We start from the raw sequence: 23,882 nt of genomic DNA on the forward strand, positions 1-23,882 counted from the left end.
AATGTGAACTAATTGTTCTTGCTTTTAATATTTTAGGCCACTTGGTCATTCTCGCATTTTATGGTAGAGAATACATTGAGTTTGGCTCATGGAAAGAATATGAGGTAATTTGAACACATGTTCTTTATAAATAATGAACTGTTTATATACAATACAGAGTATTTTGAGATGTCATATATGGAATCTCATATCTGGATTTTTTCAATAGTAATTTTCTTTTTTCATATTTTGATGTTTTTCCTTTCTTGATGGTTGGCAATAATTAATATAGTGAAGAACTTTATTTTCTGTCACTACTATATATGTTTTCAAGAAAACAGTATTATTCTTTACATAGTTATGTGTTTTCAGTTCATATTTTTAAATGCTTCCGTTAACCTAGCTTTCTGTGGTGCTGTAAAAACCACAAGATAATTCCTTTCTACCTACCCAGTTCCCATACCAACCAAACCTGCCTTAGGTAGGATTAAGGTCATGCTGCATTTAAAAGTCATAACTGCCGCACAGAGTTTATAGAGGAACTATAAAGAAAGAGCACTGGAACTCCAATAATGTAAGATTTTCAGGCAGTACTCAGAGTGGTTTGAGAGCACAAATGTGAGACTCATCGGTTAGTCTTTTCCTGTCCTTTGATAACCATATGTGACCCTGCATAATGTGTGGGTTTGTCATTCTAAAATGGGAGTCAAATAAGTGTATATGCCACATATATTTTCACAGTAGTTTCACAGACTAAGCATTAAGCCTATATCAAAGTAAGTTTCACTTAAAGGTAGAAAAATAATAGTTGACTTTCTGAAATTCAGCCAATGATACAATAGCATGCTTATCAGTAGATATTAAGTATTTGTAGAGTAATTGGTTAACATACTGCAGATGTCGTAATTCCCCTACTCAATAATAGTTTTGTTATGTAGGAAGATACAGCAGCTTGTTTGTGTGAACTTCTGCTTCCACTACAAACAGTACTTTAAAGAGAGGCCTTCCACTGGCATTCAGAAAGGTGAAAAGAGCAGGAGTCAGGGTGGGGTGGATAGGTGGGAAGGGTGTCAGAGGGATAGGCATAGTGTCTCTGAGTACTTGTAAGCTGTTCATCATCATTGGTCTTTGAGGTTATGTTTGCACCCAAATTACTTCCTTACCTTTCCAAAGAGTTGAAATGCAATTGCCAGCCCATTGAGGATGATCAAACATTGCTATTTTAATGTTTCTTAATTTTTATAAATGAAGCCTATATGATTAAAATTGGTATTATTTAAAAATAATCATGTGATTTACTTTTTTGTAAGCATATATAATCTAGTAATTTTTTAAAAAGTGTTAATAATTTAAATACTACACTTTAATTTCTAAGTTCTAAAAATTGTGTTCATATTGTTTCAATCAAAGATGTGATGATGAAATAGAATCCATCAGTCGTCACAGAGAACAAGGTGTTCCTTATTTCAATTTGATGTATGGTCTCTGTTTTAGTAGCCATTACCATGGAGGATACTCTTTAGTTTCTTTGGGAAGATAAACACTCAATCTGCTAGTTAAGAGACAAAACTCAAGAGGAATAAGCTGAAGTTGTATCCTTCATTTCAAACTTGTGGTTCTGCATAAGTCCTCTGTAAAATACATCAAAAATTACCCTACGCATTTTCTAAAATTTTATGGATATAAGGTTGAAAGAGAAATTGAGTAGTTTTGTGTCTAAGGCCTTCACAACATTATTTATAGTTAGTAATTGCATTTATGTATAGAAGTTACAATTTAAGAGTTGTAATAATCTTTATCATAGGTAGTATATTTAAAGGGACTTAGTACCAACTCTTTTAAGTATTTTTCCTAGGAAATAATTACAGTTTTATTATATTTCTCAAATCATTTGAGTTGTCTATGTCAAGCAAACCAGTCGGACATTCTTTTCCCTTACCAGTTTTCATGATTGAAGATACCTGACTATGGACATTGATATTATACCTAATAATTGTGAATGTTTTTATGGATTTGAAGAAAAGCATTTCCATAGTATATTTTATTAAAAGTGCTTACAAACTTATTTATCAAAAGTAGTTTAGAGGAAATTAATCAATACATGTGTTGGTGAAGTAATAGGAAATGAGCTTATCTTAAATTATCTGAGAGAAGCAATAGAGAACAATTCTATATGTGTTTCTCCTTCCCTCTTTTTCTCTTTTAATTTGATTTTTGGACCTCTTTTCATTTTGATGACATTAAACTCCTTTGTGGTATGTGAAGTAAGGAAGTATCTTGGGAACTGGAGTGGTAGGAAAAGAAGTACGTTTATTTTAAAATATTGCCTAGCATATAGAACAGTAATTATAATATGCCTCATATTTTCACGGGTCATGCTACACAAAGGTCATGCTTTACAAAGCTCTTTTGTGTGTAGCATCTTATTTAGCTTTTCCCAACAGTAAGTTATATGGGGAAGGAATTGTTTCCAAATTAAGGGTGAGGAAACCAAGACAGAAAGGTCAAGAAACACTTTTCCAGATCTTTTGACTCTTACTCTAGTATTTGTATCCACTCTATTAATAATTTTTAAATTATATTTTTAATAATTTGAAAAATTTCTACTGAAATTTTTCAGGGGACACCTTTGGAGGGATGATTGAAAGCAGAGCAGGTCCATTTTTGTCTCTTTTTAAATTAGGACTCTAGTACTTTATTGGGAGACTGTTTCAAAGCTGCTGTTCTATATTGCTTTCCTAGGTGGAAGGACTTTAAATTAGAGTAGTAAACTATACCTCTCTTTTTGTTATTGCAGTTGCTAGAAGTGATGATTAAAGTTATATGCTGCTTTTTCTAATGGCATTGTGGATCTAGAAATAAGAATTAGACTCTTGGCAGTTTCCTTTACTTTTATTGCTTTCCAACTAATATTTACTGACTTAATACTGCACACAGGATATACAAGTTACTAACCTTTTACCAGGGCCAATAACAATTGGTCTTTAAAGAGTAATATAGTTTTAAAAATATAAATGTGAAAAATTGTAAACATTAAAATAGAAACTATCCTTATTAAACATAGCATGTCTTGGGCATAAAGTGACATTAGTAAGTATCATCATTCTTTATACAATTAAAATATTGCTTGAATTTCATAACCCCAAACCTGGTATTTAATTAAGTACATTGGTTGTTGAAAATAATTTTCATAAGCTATTGTCTGTTTATAGAACTTTGAAAATTCTAGGCCGGACGTGGTGGCTTGTGCCTGTAATCTCAGCACTTTGGGATGTCAAGGTAGAAGGATCCCTTGAGCCCAGGAATTGGAGACCAGCCTGGGCAACACAGGGAAGCCTGTCTCTATTAAAAAAAAGAAAGAAAATTCTAAGTTATGATAGCATTTATGAGTAATGGTAATAGTTTCTAGAAATGGCTCCTTCATATTGTAGAATTCTAGAGTCTTTGATAATAATGAGTTCCAAAATAATGGTTTCACTTTACTCAAATGTGCATTTAAATCTTATTGTAACAGTCTATGAAATTACTTATGTGCACACAGGAAATAAACCATATCGGGGCCCATCAAAAACGTGATAACATTTAATAAGGGTTAGAAGTTAATCACGCAAATTCAAAAAAATTGTTTAGACACAAATCATAGCAGTCTACAAATTGAATATGTATTAACGATTTTGTGCTTTTAGATATGAACATGACTCTGGAGTTTAATATTCAAAAGCTGGTGATTATTATTTTTCTTTAACTTGGTCATTGAGCTTTTAGTTTAGAGTACTACACTAAACACTCTGAACTGATAAAGTTTGATTACTTTGTCCATAGTTTATTCTGCGCATAAAACAGTTGGAGAGACTGAAAAGGGCAGAAAAAATGGATATTGACAGCAGTGAGAAAAGATTGGAGCCGTGGAAACTATTTCATATAGGAAAGGAGGGGAAATAAAATTAGTTTTCAAACTTATTTGTATTTCTCTTTACTCTTTGTTACAAACTGCCAGCTAAAATCGGTAAAGCAGCATAATATGTTAAAGAGAGCCGTAAATTGTTGCCTTGAAAGCTTTTAGAAAGAGTGATTTTTATTTGTCATAAAGAAGACAGACCCTAAAAGTTCATTGGGCTCTGGAGTAGGGTATAGAGGGATATTTGGTAGATTATACCCCACAAAAATTTTTTAAGACCAGAATGGTTAGTAATTCATCTAAATAATATCTGTATTATTATTATTATTATTATTTTTTTAGGCGGAGTTTCGCTTTTGTTGCCCAGGCTGGAGTGCAATGGGACAATCTTGGCTTACTGCAACCTCCGCCTCCCGGGTTCAAGCGAGTCTTCTGCCTCAGCCTGCCGAGTAGCTGGGATTACAGCCATGCGCCACCATGCTTGGCTATTTTTGTATTTTTAGTGGAGACAAGGTTTCTCCATGTTGGTCAGGCTGGTCTCGAACTCCCGACTTCAGGTGATCCGCCTGCCTCGGCCTCCGAAAGTGTTGGGATTACAGGCGTGAGCCGCTGTGCCCAGCCAGCATCTATTATTGTTAAAGTCTTTACCAGGTTTAAAGTTCTTTGATTATAGTTCGGATGCTAATTGCTTGGAAATGTATTGCTATATATTTATGAATATGCTCTTATAACTAAAGATGATGCATGTAATTTTTGGAGATTTTAAATTGTTTTTCAGAGATAAACTAAGATAAAAATTACAAGTTCATTTCAAATTTGGGATTATAGAAAGATTTAAAATTCTTTTATTCTGGGAGAGATTACAAATTCCGTATTATGTACACTTTAAAAATAATTGATAACAAATACAGAGGGAAGTAAAAACGTTGTCAACAATGTGAGAATGAAGCAGCATCGTTTGGCAAAGTGGTCTAGTGTAAGCAGCTCATGGTTTTTTGAGTCAGTCAAACCTGAGTTTTACTATTGGGTCACTCACTTACTAATTCAATATTTTTATGTAATGTGAGGACATTAATTGTTACCCTGAAGACTTGTGAAAATTGCGTAAAGGACTTATGCAAAGTGCGTAATCCAGTGCCTGGCACAGAACAGTGCTTCAGAAGTAATAGTTTCATTCATTTCTTATGTAAATGTGAAAGTTTATTCAGTAGATTGGATTAGGAAAAACTAATAGAACAGGGAGGTGATATAGGGGCAGATTTAACTCCAGTCGTTTCCAAGGGGAAATGGTATTCGGTATGTTTTTTATTTTTATTTTTTGCATTTACTATTAATTTAATTAATTTTGTTTTGAGACAGGCTCTTGCTCTGTTTCCCAGGCTGGAGTGCGGTGATACCTTCATAGTTCACTGAAGCCTTGAAGTCCCTGGCTCCAGCAGCCCTCCTGCTTCAGCCTCCTGCCTTAGCCTCCCAAGTAGCTAGGACTAGAGGTGTGTCACTATGCCCAGCTTTTTTTTTGTTTTGTAGAGAGGAGGGGGTCTCCCTGTTTTGCTCAGGCTGGTCTTGAACTCCTGGCCTGAAGTGAGCCTTCCTCTTTGGCCTCCCAAAGGGTTAGGATTACAAGTGTGAGCCTCTGCACCCAGCCTTTGTGTACTATTTAACTGCCCAAAGTTTACTATATTCTGTGGTAGGCAACAAAAACTTAATTGGTTTATTACCTTAGGGAGAAACCAGTTTTGGTCCTACCTTGATTAAAAATCTTCAAAAACTTGATCTCCTTTTAGTAAGAAAGCTACATAGAGTTGTAAGTAGAAAACCACATGTGAAGTAGAAAATAGTAAATGTTTTCAAATACTAACTTTTGGAGAAACTCCCATCTATCAAAAGGAAGTAAATGTGTACTTAAGAGTTCAGTGTGGCAGATACATTATTTTCTTGCAATTTATGGTTAGTCAACTCTCATTTTGTTTTATTTTGATTAGCTAGTTATCTTAGGTCCCTCTGACCACTACTCATCCCTACCCACCTGCTGCTCTGTAAGTCTGCTGACTCCTTTAGCTACCTTGCATTGTCTTGTATTTCATACACTAGCTAGCTACCATTTCGTAACAATAACTAATATTTATTAAGTGCTAGTTGTGTGCCAGGCACTGGGGTAAGCACCTTATATAAACTCATTTAATTTTTACTTGCTGTCTCCGAGGGAAGTAGGTGATCTTTTATATTCATTTCTGAAATTCAAAGGTTTTGAAGATGTTTCCCTATGTTTATAGCAAACTAATTTGGCTAAAAAACCTGAACTAAGTGAGATGAACCTACATAAGGGTCTTTATGTATCCTACATCTGGAACATTATTTTTATTTTTTGCTACAGAAACATTAGTGTGTATGATTATGAGTTGCTGCCCTGTGTTCACCTGGGATGTTATATATATTTGGTATTACTTTACAAAATTCAAAAAATTTTGAGTTGTGTAATATATCTGGCCCATATATTTAGAGTAGCGGGTGGTGAACCTATTTCATTACTCCATTTTGTAGATAAGAAGGCTGATACTAGAAGACATTAGGTAAGTTGCCAGGTTTATAAATAGTATGTTAAGATATCAAGTAATTTACTCAGGTGATGCATGTATAAAATCAGACTCAAACCCAGCAGTTGACTCCAGAAACTGTACTCTAAAACCACGGTGTTGCCACGGCAAGATTGGCACTGGTATGTATGTCTTCAATTGACACAGTTTGCTGATCTTTACTAATAGAGGAAAGCATATACCTGGATATCTATAATCTGGATTTAAATGTGAATTATTGTGCTTTTATAAGTATCTTAGGTATCAATGTGTCTGATTGTAGAGTTCCCCTAAGTATAACAGAGCCTGGCCACTATGGCCTGTCTTAGGGTAGAGGTAGAATCTAGTTTCTCTGTTGTCACTTCTTTTTCCTCCTTTGTATTATCTGTGTCTCATTCAGTGCCATAAATTGCATATTTTGATTTTATTCAACAAATATTTATTTAATTCCTGTTACGCAGTAGGCTGGAAATACAACATTGAGCAAGAAAATGGTACTTGTCTTAACAGGGACACTATTGTTACTATAGATTAGACATATCTTGGTGGGGTACCCCATGTTGCAGCATATTTGGCATCTCTGGGCCAAAATGGCATTAGAATCACTCCCCTCCCCGCATCATTGGGACAACTAAAATGACCCTAAACATTTCCCAAAGTCTCCTGTTCAGGGATCAGGTAGTGGTGTATCTGAGTGATACTCAGCCTCAGCCCTGAGAGTAGTAGCTGCCCACTTGCCTGCCTATCCACTGTCCAAGTGGAATAATTGATTTTAAGTATTTCTTTTGCTAAATCCTGGCATAATACAAAATAAACAGCTGAGAGATCTAGGAAGCAAATAGCTAAACTGCTTATACTCTTGGTACAATGGCTAAACTCAAAAGCAAGATTGGTTGTGGATAGACTACCCATGGCTAATTGAGAATTCCCATTATACTGTGTAAATAATAAGCATAAGTTAATAAGCTCCCAAGTGGACATACCAAGTGATGCTGGATTTTTTTCATTATAGAATCAAGGTCTCTAGGCCCTTACATATGCAAGTTATTCAAAGACATATAATATAGCACACTTACACTAAGTGTATCTTGTAACACTTATCTGTTTCACTTTTCATTTCTAAGTTACATTTTAAAATAAATTCCCAATTCTAATACATGTGAATAGAAACAACTATGAAGGTTTTATGATTTTGAATCCATCATTTGAAAAAGGAATAAAATGTAAATCTTCATTGAGTATCCATATAAGCTGCTTTTTGGGCAATATTTTATGTTAAATGTAATTAACATTCAAAGTTCACAGAATCTGACCGTGCTTATGACAGTTGACATTATTTTAAGTGAAAATGATTTTATTAAATTACAATTACGAAAGTTGTATATGCTTAATGGGAAACATTCAGAAAATATAGAAATGTACAAAGAAAGTAAAAATATATATATTCTTCTGCTCACAGATGACTACGTATCTGCTTGCAGCATTACTGTCATGTCTTCTCGGGATTTCTCTGTGAGTGCATATGGGCTCACCCTGGCAGTCTTGGTGTGCTTCTGCTTGTGTGTGTATGCACTCTTTTCTCCTACAAATGAAAGTTTGTGCACTTTATTATGAAAATTGGGTCATACCGTTTGTTTTTTTACTTTCACACTCATATTTTAAACATCTTTTCATGGTAATGAATAAAATTTTATATCTCTGTTAGCATCGTATGTATGTATCATGTATTTAAACAATTCTGTACCTAGACATTTGGGTGGTATCCTATACAGTATTTTGGCATGTATGTGCATCTTTGTGTAGCTGTCCAATTATTTTCTTTATATGAATTCCTAGGAATGGAATTGCTGAGTAAATGCTGGGTACATTTAGAATATTTTTTGTCAATTATCAGATTGTTCTCTAGAAAGGTTGTACCATTTCATATGCCAAGCAGTAATGCTTTAATGTTTTGTTTCTTTGTTTACTCTGACACTGGATATAATCAGTCTTTATATTTATTTATTTTTTATTTTGGCAGTCGAATAGTTGAAAAAAATCTCACTTGGATTCACATTTCTTCAATAACTAATGACAAAAGTATAAAGAATTCATTAGCTGTTCATATTTCTTTTGTTGAGTGTCCATTTATATCTTCCGTCTGTTTTTCTGTTGGGCAGTTTCTTTTCCTCCTCTTAAATTTCAAGATCTCTTCATATTATAGGATATGGAAATTTGTAATCCATCATGCACCTATTTTTTTATTTAAAAATATGATTTTTGTTTTAGTGATTTTTTGTATGCAAATTTTTTTTTTTTTTTGCTTTTCATTCCAGTTGACGTCCCCACATTGTAACACGATTATTATAATTCAAAATAATTCATTAGATAGGTTAAATATTAGATTTTTTTTAAAAAAAGGTACTTTTCAGATGGGAAACTATTTTCTTGATGCACAAGGTGAAATTGTTCATGTTAGTTAGATGTGTTTGCCATGGTTACAGTTTTAATAGCTGTATATAAAAATAAGGATTGTGAGAGAGAAATTCTTTGATAATAGTTGAACAACGTTACATTAAAGCCAGATAGCCTTGGCTTTATTTGTTCTTTAATTTATCCAACAAATATTTATCAAGTGCCTATTATGCTTTAGATACTAAGAATGGATTTTTTGTTTACTAGCTGTGTAACTATGAGCAGGTTACTTAAAGTAGCCAAGTGTCAGTTTCTTTATTTGTAAATGAGGGATAATACCTACCTTATTGAGTTATTGTAAGGGTTAATTATAGATTACTGAAAGTAACCAACAGCACCTGACATATAATTGGACAACAATAAATTGTAGTTAGTATTATTACTCTTCACAGTAACAAAACATAATGTGATTTTAGCTTGCTATTACATATATTATTGCAATGGTAGTAATTTAGCATATAGGGTAATTAATGATGATGATTATAATTTTATTAATAGGGAGATGGAGCCTAGCTAGGTTGATTATACTTACCATCCTGTCAGGTAAATAATATTTCCTTGTATTTGTATAGCAGTTTACAGTTTTCAAAGCTCTTGTCTTATTTATTCTACAGCATTTCTCTTAAGACAGGCAGGGTATGTGTAATTTTTCCTGTTTTACAATACAGCAGCTGAAGCTTAAGAGAGATTCATTGACTTGTCTAAGGTCATACGGCTTTTAAGTGATTAACAGGTTCCACTTATAATTAAGATTCCCGATGAACCTAGATTGACTCTTTTTGTGGGAAAGAACAGAGAATAGAATCTGACTATAATTGCCCAGTCTTCAGGCTTTAGCCATTTTATAGTTTCTTGTGGTTGCATCCATTCCAGTCATCTGAACATTGGCCTGAATGTTTTAGTTGTCTATTACATTGATGACATTCATGCCCTTGTGAAGTCACTTTCCTTTCAGTTTGAGTTGGGCCTGTAGCTTATTTTAACAAAGAGAATGCAAAGGAATTAAAGCTCTTCCAGGTCTGGGTGCAAAAAGGCCTAACAACTTTAGCTTTTATGTTTTTGAGAGACAGGATTATCATGTAAGAAATCTGACCATTCTCCTGGAGAGACCCAGTGGAAAAGAGGCCACGTGGAAGGGAGAATTTCTGAGATTTCATGGAGAGTGACACTCAGCCATGATAGTATCTTAGCTGATCTCATTTCTCATCTGCTGGCTGAAAGCAGTAGTATGAATGGCCACCAGCAAGATGAGTGTAAGAACTACCCAGCTGAGCCCTGCTCAGATTGCAGAATTATAACCAAATAAAATGGTGGTGGTTTTGTGCCGGTAAGTTTTGGGGTGGTTTGTTACACAACAATAGAAAAGCAAAAGAAACATGCGACAATATTCTTGAAAATAAAAGCTTTGCTAAAAGATGTTTACTTTTCTTGGCCTACCTTGACAGTTTTGGTCTTTCCTTGGCTTGCCAATACCAGCTAACAAAAGAGAAATAGTAATGAACAACTCTTTTCTCTTCCAGAAGCCCATGATTTTGGCCTGTACTTGGGTGAATCTGAGGTAAACTCAATCTCTGTTCTGAGTCTCTTCAGCGAAATCTCAAGAGATAGGGTTGCCTCCTAAGTCAAGTGTCTGATTCTTCTTTTCTGTCGATTTCCCACTTCCAGTTTTCTGTGGTTTTAAAAAATTTCTTACTATCAGAGTATAGTTGGTTTTGGCCTCAGTCAGCCAAGTAAGACAAGATGGACTAGGCTTTCCTCCTCACTTTTACTTGTTTCTGTTGTCCCCAAAAGATTTGAGAGGCCATTTAGGTCTGAGAGTGGCTCTGAGACCAGTAATCAGCTTTGTTTTTGATGATTCACATATTAACAGGAAAGATGTGATAAATTGTTTATGCAGTTTATTTTTTCCTGTCTCACAGATCTGTTTCACTCTCATTTAAGTACTGAAATACAGATTTTTTTCGTAACTTTCTATTAGAGATAAGAATCAGTGATCTAAAAATTTTAAGTATTTTTGAAAAAACCAAACTGAGGGTTTTTTTTTTTTTTTTTGGGTAAGATCTTTTTGTCATGAAAATTATGAATTCAGAATATTACAGAACTTGATCAACTTCCAGGAGGGTGGAGTGAGGGCCTCGGTGAATTTGTGCTCCCTATACAACAACAAAAATATGGGTAAAATAACGAAAATCAGCCATTTTAGAATTCTGGCAATTAAGCAGGAGTGTAAATTGAAAATTATCTGTCGAAGAGAAAACTAGTGAATCTTGGGAAGACCAGTGGGATCTGTGATATTTTGACTTGGGGTTATTCTCGTCTCTCTCTCCAGCTTAGTGGTGTAGCCAAAAGCTGGCAGTATTGCAGACAATGGAGATAGCTGACCACTTTTGGAGCTCCATTAAAGGCACCATCCCCAGAGCATAGTTAATATTTTGTCCCAACTTGCAGCTCCCTGGGAAAACTCTTCTTGGAGAGTGGTTGGATATTTGATTTGACTCTGAACTCAACTCAGTTGGTGGAAGAAAAAGCTTACCCCCAGGGCATTACTGAAACAATAGCATACTTGGCAAAATGTCAACTGCCTAAGACTGTGATTTCAGTTGAGGCAAAGGAAGAAGCTGGCCAAGAATTTACAAGGAAAGTCTGGAGAACTAGCCAACTATAGGGAACTTTAGAAAGCTCTGACATATTCCTGGGTATTTAAAAGGCTGTACAAAGTGTAAGTCTGTACACATGCCCAGAAATGACCTGGGAAAGGAGAATGTCAACTCTGACTGATTTTGAGGCACTGAGTAAGCAGGAAGTGAAAATCAATGCTATTTGTAAGCTTCCTGAAGTTTGAAGGTATGATTTTTCATGATTTCTTTGGCAAAGGGTAGAAGACATATAGGTAAAGCATTTAAGGAAATCTTTTAAATGATGATTGGTTGACTGCTACATTATACTGGTCCAGGTATGACTTCTAGGAAGCCAGGCTTATAAATAAACACAAGATCCTAAAAAAAAAAAGTTCTAGCGGAGAACTTGGGGGCCACATACTACAGGTAATACAGGATCTTAAAATTAGTTCATGAAAGTACTAAATAAGCAGCATCAAGAAAAACAACACACTGATGATTAAAAAGGGGAACAATGTAGAGCAATCTGATATGCGATTTGTTAAAATATATTACCTAAAATGTTCAGTTTTCAACAAAAATTGAGAAATGCAAAGAAGCAGTAAATATGCCACACATAGAGACAAATAATAATAAAAAACTAACAAAAAAAGTCCCTGTGAGAGCCTAGATTTTAGACTTCATAGTCTTTAAGTTAGCTTTTCAAAGAACTAAATGAAACCATGTCTAAAGAATTAAAGGGAAGTATCAGAATGGTATTTCACCAGAGAAAGAATATTAATAAAGATAGAAATTATTTAAAAAGGGAATTCTGGATCTTAAAAGTATAATAACTGAAATGAAAAATTCACTAGAGGAGCTCAGCAACAGATATAAATCGGCAAATGAAGGAATCTTTTAACGCAAAGTTAGGACAATAGAGATTTTTCAGTGTGAGGATCAGAAAGAAAAATGAACAGAACCTCAAAAGACTTAGGTGACTCCATCGAAAGTTGTACCAACATGGGCATTATAGGATTCCGAGAAGATGAGAAAGAGGCAGAAAGAATATTAAAAAAAAATAATGGCGGAAAGCTTTTCAGATTTGCTGAAAAATATTACTCTGTGCTACACATTAAAGAAGCTCACTGTAATCCAAGTTGAATAAGCCCAAAGTGATCCATACCTAGACCATCATAGTTGAATTTAAAGAAAAATCTTGAAAGTAGCAAGAGAAAAATGACTTGTTACAAGGAATCCTCAATAGGCTTAATAGCTCACTTATGAGAAACCCTGGAGGCTAGAAGACATTTTCAACGTTGAAATAAAAAGACTGTCAACCAGTAATTCTCTATGTAGCTAAACTGTTCTTCAAAACTGAAAGTGAAATTAAGATTTCCAAATAAACAGAAACTGAAAGGATTCTCACGAACTCGTAAGAAATGTTAAAGGGAGTCCTTCAGGTTGAAATGAAAGGACACTTGATGGTAAATTTTAATCAGTGTGAAGAAATAAAGAGGAATGGTTAAAGGTAACTACAGGCATTATGAAAGACATATATAAAAATACATATACATGAATTTTTCTCCAGTTATTTAAAACACTACTGAATAAAGCAATTCTTATAAAGTTGTATTGATGGGCTTGTGATACATAAAGATGGATTCCTTCATAGTTTTACAGATATGGTTCTCTTCTGGAATTTATAATACAACATGAATGCATCACTACCTTATAAGGCAGAGATAAGGTGCTGTTTGTCTCTGCCTCTAGTTTCTAAAATTAACTTGGTTTAATGGCATTATCTTAATGGCAGTTGTCGTCACTGGGCTACCTCATCTCTTCCTCTGTTTTCAAGCAGTCCATAAATACTAAACTTTGCATCAATGCTGGTAACTAGCTCCCTTACAGTGCCCTATGTTTGATGATCCTCTCTTGCCACTTAATAAGTTCAGCTTATGGATGATGTTTATGATTATGTTCAAGATAAAGATATAATGTTTATAATCATCCGGTTATAACTGTTTACATTTGGCAATTTTCTTTCTTTCTTCTTCTTCTTCTTTTTTTTTTTTTTTTTTTAAGACACAGGGTCTCCCTCTGTTGCCCAGGCTGTAGTGCAGTGGCACAATTATAGCTCACTGCAGCCGCAATCACCTGGGCTCAAGCAGTCTTCCTGCCTCAGACTCCCGAGTAGCTGGGGCTATAGGCCTGTGTCACCACACCTAGCTAATTTTTTACTTTTTGTGGAGATGGGATTGCCTCAAGTGATTCTCCCTCCTTGGCTTCCCAAAGTGCTGGGATTACAGGCATGAGCCACCATACCTGGCTGCTAGTTTGGTCATTTTCTGTTTTGCAGACATTTGGATTGATTAGGGTTCTAATGGTGTATTGTTGCAAACCTGTCTTTGATTCTTTTAAAGATTATACGGCAATATTTTGTGGTTTGGGAAAATAAGCACTGTTTTTGGAGACAAATCTGTATTCAGAGTCTTGGCTGCCACTTGTTGGCTGACTTACCTTTAGATATGTTTCTTCTGGGTCAGTAATCTCATCTATAAATTGGAGAGAGTGATACTAAACCTTTTAACTTTTATTTTAAAAGCGTCATTGATATGAGCTTCTATGAGTTTGTGTTTTGGGAAGTCTCATAACCAATGAGACAATCACGGAGTTTCCTTCTTGCAAATGGTGAAGGTGAAGAAACTTTGAAACTTCAGTGGTACTTTCATAGTCTGTATTTGACAAGGGATCTTTTCTGATGAGATTGGTTCTTGTCATTTGACTGTTAATAGAAAAAGTCAGTTAAAACAGTAGGTCGTAAAAACTGCTGCACACTTCTCACTAATGTTTTAACTTGAAATGTGCAAAATGTATAAATAGGCTGTTTTTGTGACTAGGGTCGAGGGCCTTTTTTTCAATATAGGCTTGCTGATTGCAACTGCAAGTCTTATATAAATCTACATCTATAAAAAATCATATCCAGTTTATGCTGTATTTCTTTAATATAGATTAAAAAATTGAGACACTTGCAGAGCAGTGGTTCTCAAAGTGTGGTTCCCAGCCCAGCAGCGTCAGCATCATGGGAATTTCATAGCATGCAAATTCTTTGATTTTACTGCAGACCTACTGAATCAGAAACTGTGGAAGATGGGGCTCAGCGTTCTATTCTTGGCTTCCATGCTACATTTTGAGAAACATTATATTCTATATTTTATTATTTTTCCCAGTTTTAAAAATTTCTCTTACCTTTGCCTGTTTCAACAGCAGTGTTTTATAGTGACTTGCCTTTATCAAGTCTTTTCAATGCATTTGACTTAGTTTTTAAAGATCTCAAAAAAAAAAAAAAAGATACAAGACCTTTTATTTTTGCTTTCATGGTTTATGTGATATTTAATTAAATTAGCTAATTACAATAACAATAAAACTCCCCTGTTGAGGTTTTGGAACAAATATTGTTCTGGGTGAATATACAGCTCAGCAGTTGGGAGCAGAAGTGTTGAGGGGCATGCTAGAGAGAGTCCTGCAGGCCGTGAGTTTTCAGTATTCTGTGAGCATCTGTCAGTATGGTTAAAGAGGAAATGAACAATGTGCGTTTACATAGCAAGCTGGGTAAGTGACACTTGATCAAGAGAGCTTCTCATGTGTATTCTTTTATATAGGCTTATGGATTTCTTGGATCCATTTATCTTTATAACCCCTAATTCAATATGCATGTTTTCGACTTTTGTTGGTCTGTAGGTAGTCTTTTTGGCTAGACCCCAGAGTTAGAAATTTGTTTTTGATGATTTTCAGATCTCTCAGGTCAGTATTGTGGAGAAATAAGAGAACCTAGTAGTTCATATGAAAAATATGTGCCTGTTATTATGACACCAAAGGGGAAACTGTAGCAGCTAATACTTGAAGTAGAAAACAGATGGAAATCTTCTTCTCTAGCCTGACTCCAGCTTTTGCCCTGGCTTATAGTGCCTACTTTGATTTGGGAAATCCAATTATGTGTGGAGATAATTCCACAGGTGAAGTGTTTGCCTACTATTGAGATCCTTAAGGGTTATATAAGTGGATCGAGACTCTGGCCTGCTGAATCGAAACCGTTTCTCCTCAGCAACGTTCTAAATGGAGTTTTGATTGAGCTACTTTTTTATGAGTGTTTTAATTATTAGTATATTTTTAACCACATTGCTAATCCACAAAAGGAAAGGGCCTGAATAGCCTAAGTCAACTCTGGATCATCTTGTTACTGCAATAGTTAGATCACAGTACTGCTTTGCAGCATTAATAGAAAACTATGTCATGTGCAGAAAATAACTATTGCATAGCAACGTCAGGATACTGTAACAGTTGTTCAATAAAACAGCAGTATTAGTCCCCCTGAAGTTGATTTGATATGCCGAGTATTCATTCTTCACTGACACAGTAACTCAGTCATTTCACTAACAAAATAGTAGTTGCTACATATCTGATTTAACAAATAAAAGAATGTTGCTTAAATCTAAGATAGATTGAAGTTTTTGTTAGGGATAGGTTCAATCTGTATCTTTTGTATAGTATAAATTGTGATTCTATATTGGAATTATACTTTGCTGTCTGGAAAAGTTTATAAAAGTAATGAAAATTTTGGTTTCAGACAAAACAAAAATTAGACTGAAAATAATTATTACATAAATTTTGAATAACTATGAGCTAGTGACATGTATGTATTACATCCTTTTCTCATTATATCTTACTAGGTTGTGTTATCTAGATTTTATAGATTGGGAAAATTGAATTAAGAAAGAAAGTGACTTGCCCAAGGTCATTTAAGTAGTAAGTGGTGGAGCTGGGATTTGAACTGTAGTCTATTTAACACTAAAGCCCAAGCTTTTAAATACTGCTTTACACCTTAATATCCGGTGCTTTAATAGTCTTGGCCTTCTTTCAAAAACTTCCCTCTTCCTGTCAATTCTAGAGATAACATTCAATAACTTGACAACAGTGACCTTTCTAAACAAATACAGTGTGTTACAGAGCCAGATGGCCTAAGATTATATTTTATTTTTCTGGCTCAAAATAAATTGCCTGCCCTAAGACTGATAAAGTCCAAAAAAAGACCCTTGTGTGTCTCAGGACCTCATCAGGCCACATGGCCAGCCAGTGCTGTTTATCATAAGTCAGCCACGAGTAGAAAACCTTATGTCTTTATACTATAATTTAGATTAGGACCTAATGAAGGGACAAGAAGCTGGTTTACTAAATGAGATCATTCAGTAATCGCAGTGCATTTGGTAGAAAGATTCTGAGGAACTGAAGACAGAATGCTAGGCAGTACTACTGTCTGTTCTATAAATTGGATGTATGGAGAAGGCTGATTTATAATTCAGCAAACTCCCAAATTAGGCATCCCTTTCCCCCCCTTGCTGGGATTTAAGGAGGATTTTTTATAATAACTAGCCACCTTATTCTTGATCACTCAAAATCTGGGTGAGAATTTTCTTGAAAGTCTTAGACAAATATATTTTAAAAGTAATTCTATATTGGGAACCTAAGTTATTGTGCCACACATAAGCATAAACAGTACTTTCATGAGTTCAATTACACTTAATGAATTTCACGCGTAGAGAGACAAGTTTAAGCAGGGTAGGCATAGAAATGTTTCAAAGGTATGTTGAAGCCAAACTTGTAGTTGACAGATATAGTGACAAAAGAAATACTAGACTTGGAGTTAGGAGACCTCTGTTTGAGACTTGGCTTTACTATTACTCTGTAAGGATCCTTGAGCAAGTGATTTAAATTCTCCAAGACTCAGTTATTTGTAAAATGATGCCAGAATGATATTACTTGCCTTGTTTTATTGCAGGGTTGTTCTGAGGACCGTTAGGGAACAGGTGACAAAGGTACAGTGATGTACAAATGGATGCTGTTATTATGGCAGCATCTAGTATATATAAGGGTAAATGTCCTGAGCTGTGAGTAGGACAGATTTGCCTTTAGAATTGCTCTGCTGTTTAGTAATTTGGTGCTTTGGGCCAAGGCACCACAATCTTTTTGAATTTCAGTACTCTCTGTATAAAATAATCAACATCACAGAGTTGTGAGAATTACATTAATGTAGATACTATATTTAAATGTTTGTAAAATAGTGATGGGGTAGGAGTTATTATCCTGAACAGATTTCAGAAAGTTAGAAAAAAATAGCCAGAGATTTTTTTATCTGTTCCCAAACATCTTAATAAAATAAATTACTCATAGAATGTTAGAATGCTAGAAGAACCTTTGAAGGTCATCTATCTTATCCTGCTCATTTTAAGACAAGGATCACCTCCTAATATTTTTGTCAATTCTGCTCTGTTTATATGCATAGAGGATAACATTCTCACTAGCATCATCAATTATAAAGGATAGCAACTGTCTCTCAATCACAGTAGATACAGATTTCTGAAAATGTAAAGCCATATCAGAGATGAACTCTGGAGGTAATATCAGGCTGTGAAAAGAATTTGGGCTTTGGCTGGGTGTAATCCCAGCACTTTGGGAGGCCGAGGCAGGTGTATCACGAGGTCAGGAGATTGAGACCATCCTTGCTAACACGGTGAAACACTGTCTCTACTAAAACAAAAAAAAAACAACAAAAAATTAGCTGGGTGTGGTGGTGGGCACCTTGTAGGCCCAGTTACTCGGGAGGCCAAGGCAGGAGAATGGAATGAACCCTGCAGGTAGAGCTTGCCATGAGCCAATATCATACCACTGCACTCCAGCCTGGGCGACAGAGCAAGACTCCGTCTCAAAAAAAAAAAAAAAAAATCTGGGCTTTGTTGTGAAAAGCTGAGATGGAATCTTGCTCCTGTCAGTTACTAGTTTGTGACAGTGAAAAATTTACTTAGTATTTTGTGGCCACATAACTATACTGTTTTTTTTTGTTGTTGTTGTTTCTGTTGTTGTTGTTGTTTTAACCTACCACATAGGCCATGTCTATGTCTGTACTTAAACCTGACTGGCTCTCCATTTTTATATATCATTCTTTGGATCTGAGATGTGTTTGATTTTTATGTTACTTATACTAATGGTTCTTGACCTTCTCTTTCTTGTCTCTAACACATTTGAGACTGGGGATTACAATAGTGATCCCTGAAGATTGCAGGGGGTGCTTGTGGCAAATCAGCATCTTGGAGTTCTAGGTCAGGTGTACTTTGAAAAGGCTTCCTTTTTAAGACTGGTTTAGGGACTTACACACGAGCTATTTATTTATTTATTTTTTTGATACAGAATAAATAAATTCTGTTGCCCAGGCTGGAGTGCAGTGGTGTGATCTCAGCTCACTGCAACATGAGCTATAATTTTTAAAACTATAATTATTTTGGTCACATGTCATGTTTTTCTTACATTGTTGATTTTGTACGGTTGAATTTATCTGTATTGGTGTCTAAAAATTATTTGAAAGCTAACTGGACAGTATTTTAATGTGAAATTGTAAAATAGTTTTAAGTGTATTCCCATGAGAAGAAGAGCTCTTCCAAAGAAAATAATAGGAAAATAATATTTAATCATTACCAGTAAAAACAAGTGCAAAAAAATTTGTTCACAATCAAGAATAATGACCTTTGTCCACTTTTTGAACACAGCGTTGAGAGGTTTCATAGTTTATATATTGACTTTATCTTTGACTTACTGAAAATATTGTTTTCATCCTTATTGGGTGTCCTGGAAAAATACCCAAGTTGATCCTTAAATTTGAAAAAAGAAAATTCAAAACCAAGTATTTAGTTCTAGATTCTAATGATACTAGACTAGAAAATAGAAGATTGGCAGGTAAAGAAAATAATATATATGAAATAGTATATGAACACAGAAGCATAACCTATTGGTGTTCCTACATTGAACACAAATTCAGTGTGCATTTTCTGTCTTTTTGCAGCAGTTCAACTTTGGACGTGTGTTTCTTTCTCTTGTTAAATAAATGAACAGAATTTATCCCTTGATCATCTGTAACATAGTTTCATTGTAACCAATAGTCTGGGCTTTCACTTGAATTTCTTTTTATGAATTTATGTGGAGATGCTTTGCATTTTTCTAAATTTTGACTACACTAATTAGAGAGTGGGTATTACGAAAAACTGACAGGCAGTTTTAAAAAATATTAAATGAGTTGGTTATGAAAAGGGATACAAGTATGTAGTTTTACATTTTTCAACTTGTTTTTACATTACCCTTTAGAATGTTTAATATTTTGTAATGAAAGTATGTGGTTTTTCTTTCTTTCTTTCTTTTCAAAAAGAAAACAATCGGGTAAAAATCTGAGAAATATTTTCAGTTGTCCAAGGCTGATGTTGACTTAAATAGGTCTAGGTCTTCATGGTTGACAGCTGCAGATAATTAGCTTTTTCTTTCTTAACAAAGAAAGCAAATGGAGCTGCAAGACATTCATTGCCTTTTCAGTCATCATAATAATAATGTATGTATTTAACTCCTGCAGTTCCTTAAATTGATTTAGTGCTAAGCTGCCTACATTACATATAATAGGAGTGACAAGTGAAAGCTGCAGCACATATTTGCGTGGCAAAAGGGAGCAGTGATTGACGGCAAAGTTTCTCTCTACAAGAAACAGCAGTGTTGTGGAGCTCAAAAAGGGCCAGATACATAATTCTTAAAATTGTAGAGCAGATTCATGAAATGAATTTTAAAAAGTGATTGCCACTTGGTGTACTTGAGTGTCTTTATGTTTTTGGCTCTGGGTGAGGGGCGCAGATGGACAGAATCTCACCTGACTGCGGAATATCAATAAATTCCTTTTAAGTATGTTAGTATTTGTAATTTAAGAATGATACTTATAAATTTTAGATCAAAAATTATGTCTCTGTACTCAGTAACTGAAAATTTCTTTTAGCTGTAACAATTCACTGTATTTGAAGAAGCCGAGTAATACATCTATTCAAATAAGGATTTTGAAGGCTCCAAATTGAGTTATTTTTCATGGAAGGTACCCATTTTTACATGTCTATAAAACTTGAGGTATCATTTCTGGAAAGGTAATGACATAGGATTGGTGGTTTCTTTTGGTCAGACAGTGGCTAAATGCGATCATGTTTCAAAAGTACTCGAAAAATATTCTGGCATTCTTTTGTTCCCATGACATATACTGAGAAGCCACGGTTGAAAGGACCCTTGGTGTTTGCTGCTTCATGATGCTCTATGATGAGCCTAGAGTGCTGGGCTTCATATTATACCATGGAAATGTTTCTTATTTTGTTGACAACTCTGTGTCTGTGGCAGGCGGGGAGGGGAAGCCCTGTGTGTGCTTGTACACTGGCAGCCTCTACTGGCCATCGCAAAGAGCAGCATTGACCTCTGTTCTTTACATTCCAGGTTTCATATGCTTTTACTTGGGTTTAGCTCTTCTTTGATCCTCATCCTCTTTGTTATCCTCTTTTGAAGACTAGTTATTCTGTTGGATGTCTTCATTTATAATTATTAAAGAGCTACTAGTCCAGTATTTTCATTAAAAAATTAATATCATAAGTGAATGGAATTCTTCAGGACCTTGGAAGAAGTTATGAATATAACCTTTCCTTGAGAAATAATTTTCATATAAGAGGGAAGATAGATTCATCTTTATGTAGGTTTAAAAATACTTTCTCAGTTGCAAGCCTTAATGTATGATATAGAGATTAGTCATTTACTTATGACTGACAAATAACCCTGATTCCCTGAAAGAAAGCCTTGGCTCAATGATAGACTTAATTACACACACAGACACACACACACGTGCTTGTACACTGGCAGCTTGTACACGTGTGTGCGTGTGTATTTCTTTAGATTTAGGTATATCAGCTCTCTCTTAGAGGTTTCCAGGAAGTGGGCATAAACTCTTATTGGGCTTTATGGATATGAATACCTCTGGGGATTGGATAGACGGTGGTGTCTAGGCTTTAAGTCTAGACAGAAAATGATAAGTATTTGTAAATAAAAGATCCAAGGATGGTAGTAAACTCTGGATTATTCTGTTTCAGGGGTAGAAACTTGTGAAATGTTTGATCTAATATCTTTGACTTTGGGCAATAATTTGACCACAGTAGATGATTTCCCCAACAAAATAGACTCATTTCTTGATATTTACATCTTGCCAGTGGCTCTACTTACCAATCACCTAGTTATCTTTGAATCTCTTGGTATTTTCAAAATTGAATCTTTTTATACAAAGTCTCATATCCAATGGCTTCTGTTCCTACTGCTACCACCAATTCCTAGATTATTACAGTAACTTTAGGTTAGTGCAAAAGTAATTGGCAAAAACCACAGTTACTTTTGTGCCAACCTATGCTAATAGATTTCATTTTATCCATGTTCTTTACCTTTTAATTCAACCGTACAACCTAGCCATATGCATTTGACTAAAACTTTACTTTTATTGCATCACTTTTTTTTCTTTTAATAATTTATTATTTGCTTGAGAAAATGAAGAGGACTAAAGGATATAGCCAGTAGAGCAAGACAAGGAGCATGGAGCTAGGAATAGGAAGATGTGGGATTTTTGCTTTGGTTTTGGCTATATGATTTTAAGCATATGCATATACCTTCCTGAGTCTCTGTTTTTTTTTTTTTTATTATTATACTTTAAGTTGTAGGGTACATGTGTATAACGTGCAGGTTTGTTACATATGTATACTTGTGCCATGTTGGTGTGCTGCACCCATCAACTCGTCATTTACATCAGGTATAACTCCCAATGCAATCCCTACGCCCGCCCCTCTCCCCATGATAGGCCCCGGTGTGTGATGTTCCCCTTCCTGAGTCCAAGTGATCTCATTGTTCAGTTCCCACCTATGAGTGAGAACATGCGGTGTTTGGTTTTCTGTTCTTGTGATAGTTTGCTAAGAATGATGGTTTCCAGCTGCATCCATGTTCCTACAAAGGACACAAACTCATCCTTTTTGATGGCTGCATAGTATTCCATGGTGTATATGTGCCACATTTTCTTAATCCAATCTGTCAGTGATGGACATTTGGGTTGATTCCAAGTCTTTGCTATTGTGAATAGTGCCGCAATAAACATACGTGTGCGTGTGTCTTTATAGCAGCATAATTTATAATCCTTTGGGTATATACCCAGTAATGGGATGGCTGGGTCATATGGTACATCTAGTTCTAGATCCTTGAGGAATCGCCATACTGTTTTCCATAATGGTTGAACTAGTTTACAATCCCACCAACAGTGTAAAAGCATTCCTATTTCTCCACATCCTCTCCAGCACCTGTTGTTTCCTGACTTTTTAATGATCGCCATTCTAACTGGTGTGAGATGGTATCTCATTGTGGTTTTGATTTGCATTTCTCTGATGGCCAGTGATGATGAGCATTTTTTCATGTGTCTGTTGGCTGTATGAATGTCTTCTTTTGAGAAATGTCTGTTCATATCCTTTGCCCACTTTTTGATGGGGTTGTTTGTTTTTTTCTTGTAAATTTGTTTGAGTTCTTTGTAGGTTCTGGATATTAGCCCTTTGTCAGATGAGTAGATTGCAAAAATTTTCTCCCATTCTGTAGGTTGCCTGTTCACTCTGATGGTAGTTTCTTTTGCTGTGCAGAAGCTCTTTAGTTTAATGAGATCCCATTTGTCAATTTTGGCTTTTGCTGCCGTTGCTTTTGGTGTTTTAGACATGAAGTCTTTGCCCATGCCTATGTCCTGAATGGTACTACCTAGGTTTTCCTCTAGGGTTTTTATGGTATTAGGTCTAACATTTAAGTCTCTAATCCATCTTGAATTAATTTTCGTATAAGGAGTAAGGAAAGGATCCAGTTTCAGCTTTCTACTTATGGCTAGCCAATTTTCCCAGCACCATTTATTAAATAGGGAATCCTTTCCCCATTTCTTGTTTCTCTCAGGTTTGTCAAAGATCAGATGGCTGTAGATGTGTGGTATTATTTCTGAGGACTCTGTTCTGTTCCATTGGTCTATATCTCTGTTTTGGTACCAGTACCATGCTGTTTTGGTTACTGTAGCCTTGTAGTATAGTTTGAAGTCAGGTAGCGTGATGCCTCCAGCTTTGTCCTTTTGACTTAGGATTGTCTCGGAGATGCGGGCTCTTTTTTGGTTCCATATGAACTTTAAAGCAGTTTTTTCCAATTCTGTGAAGAAACTCATTGGTAGCTTGATGGGGATGGCGTTGAATCTATAAATTACCTTGGGCAGTATGGCCATTTTGAGTCTCTGTTTTTCTATTATTTAAAATTATTTGTTGCCAAGATTGGTTAAAATAATGTTGTATAAAATTGCCATGAGTTCTTTAGAACTCTATTTTCCTGCTACAGAGTAAAAAGACAAAATTTCTTAGTCTGGAATTTCTTTTCAAACAGCTCATTTCTGTACTATGCATGGCATATAGTAGGTACTTAATAAATGCTGTTTGAATA

The 23,882-nt window shown here is 35.2% G+C and overlaps 1 protein-coding gene across 25 annotated transcripts in view; it reads left to right on the plus strand.

Moving 5' to 3' along the window:
- Positions 1-23,882, plus strand: part of RFX3 (regulatory factor X3) — a 312,030-nt gene that overhangs the window by 33,850 nt on the left and 254,298 nt on the right. The gene's annotated exons all lie outside the window — the stretch shown is intronic.

This window comes from Macaca fascicularis, chromosome 15, assembly GCF_037993035.2.
Source record: "Macaca fascicularis isolate 582-1 chromosome 15, T2T-MFA8v1.1".
Lineage (NCBI taxonomy): Eukaryota > Metazoa > Chordata > Mammalia > Primates > Cercopithecidae > Macaca > Macaca fascicularis.